Below are 2,303 nucleotides of genomic sequence, written 5' to 3' on the forward strand. Positions count from 1 at the left end.
TCAATGCAGTCAGTTTTATTTCTGATTACAGCCCATTATTCAGACAGCAGGAATACAGGGTCAGGGCTTAGGGGAGTGAAGCAATCAAACAGAGCCTGTTTCTCAGGAATGAACATTCAGTGAGAACGTGGAGAGCTCAAGCTGTTGCCAATCCATCACTGGATCTTTCACTTTTACTGAAAAAAACATTGGGTTGAAAGCGGGCAAGGTGCAGGGATTTGGAGATCGGGGTCACAGTCTTCAAGACACACTCTTCAGTACATCTTACAAAAGTCATCACCCCTAAAAACCAAATGAAGAATGAATTAATTGATGATTCTGTATATGAGGGACGGGTGAGTAAACCGGAGGCTGAGTCTGTCAGTGTCACTGGGACTGACTCTGGAGAACACAACAACATTAACTCTTTCATGTTTAATAAAACATCACATCTCCCCCCACCCCCACTCCCACTTCACCACCACCCACCAACCTGGCAGACTCAATCTGTCCTGACACCTCCAGTATCGCTCCTAATTCCCCATTCTTCACTTGGGAGACTGGACAGTGAGTTTTGGGAGCTCCCGATCCTGTCCTCACAATCAGTCCACAGCAGGTAGCATTGATCGGGAGCAGCAACTGTGAATCCCCTCGCTGTAATTCCTGGGTACTGAGGCCAATGACAGAGTCTCCCATCTGGATCAATGCCCCTGTTGAGATCCAACAACTCAGCCCTGCCCAGTAATTTGTGTTTTCATTGTTGGTCTGTTTCAATCAGCTCCCAACACCCACCATCCCCTCGACCCACTCAGGTAGTGACTAAACCATCAGGCAATTTACTTGTGGAACTGGTTTACATTAAACTCTTCAATCTTTCTTATCTCACAATCACCTTTACAAAACCAATCAAATCATTACGTTGAAAAATAATAAAATTGTTTAAAAATAAAACTGTCAGGCCATTGGCTGCTGAGAGATGAGACATTTACAGGCATGTACCTGGCGGATACCACATGGAAACCCTCTAGTGGGACTGGGCTGAGTCAGTACCAGAATAGCAAACGCCAAGAGCAGTCCTTTCATCATCTTCAGTGGAATTCCTCAGAGTCAGGACCAGAATGCCAGTGTAGAAATATTCAGTATCTAATCTCGGAGTGTTTGCTGCTTTTATAATTACACACAGGAAGTTTCTCTGCATTGTGGTGATATCTTTGGTAAAAGGCGTTTCCCTTTCTGCTGCCTCCTCATTTCCATAATTGTAACATCCAGCCAAGCATGACCTGCACTGCTGCTTTAGTGAACACCCGGAATGGGCCCCAGCAGAGCGTGCATGGCTAGTGTTCCAGCTAATGGGAACAGCTTTTCTTGGTCCACCTTTTCTGAACCTTATCTAATCCTGTACACCTCTATCAAATCTCCCCTCAATCCCCTTAGATATAAGGAGACCAGCTTCACAAAACAAAAACTTGTAACTCAAATCCCTTATCCTTGGGAACAGAGGTGATTCTGGTAAATCTCCTCTGCACCCTCTCAAGAACCCTCACATTCTTCCTAAATTGTGGAGACCAGAACTGGACACAGTATTCTATTTGTAGTCTAATTACTACTGTGTATAGGTTGACCATAACCTAACTGCTTTTGTACTCAATACCTCTAAATATGAAGCCCAAAATCCCATATGCTTTGCTAATCACACTGTCAATGTGTCCTGCCACCTTCAAAGATCTATGTACTTGTACCTCCAGGTCCCTCTGTGCCTGCACACTACTTAGAATGGTGTCATTCTGTCTCTATTGCCTCTCCCTATCCCTTCTGACAAAATACATCACCTCACACATTTCCTTCAACAGTATTATAATTTCTAGTTTACAGGAAGCATGACATTCCCTAAGGAAGAAAGACTTGCATTCATATGTTATATTTATATGAGGCGAGGTGAGAGTGACTGCCCTTGACAGCAAGGCAGCATTTGACTGAGTGTGGCATCAAGGAGCCCTAGCAAAACTGAAGTCAACAGAAACTATAGGGCAAACTCTCTACTGGTTGGAGTCATACCTAGCATAAAGGAAGATGGTTGTGGTTGTTGAAGATCAATCATCTCAGTTCCAGGGCATCACTGCAGGAATTCATCAGGGTAGTGTCCTAGGACCAATTATCTTCAGTTGCCTCATCAATGACTTTCCTTCCATCATAAGATCAGAACTGGGGATGTAAACTGATGATTGCATGATGTTCAGTACCATTCATGATTCCTCAGATAGCAAAGCAGTCTGTGTCCATATGCAGCAAGACCTGGACAACATTCAGGCTTGGGCCGATAGTGC

General features: G+C 44.2%; 1 long non-coding RNA gene across 1 annotated transcript; it reads right to left on the reverse strand.

The window, feature by feature from the left end:
- LOC121291386 lies at nucleotides 1-1,082 on the reverse strand. The gene is made up of 2 exons (XR_005945993.1): nucleotides 979-1,082; nucleotides 1-282 (listed from the first exon to the last, which is right to left on the reverse strand). It is a non-coding gene; the product is annotated as an uncharacterized LOC121291386 (long non-coding RNA).
- Between the last annotated feature and the right edge of the window lie 1,221 nt (nucleotides 1,083-2,303).

Source organism: Carcharodon carcharias, chromosome 19 (genome assembly GCF_017639515.1).
Source record: "Carcharodon carcharias isolate sCarCar2 chromosome 19, sCarCar2.pri, whole genome shotgun sequence".
Taxonomy (NCBI): Eukaryota; Metazoa; Chordata; class Chondrichthyes; order Lamniformes; family Lamnidae; genus Carcharodon; species Carcharodon carcharias.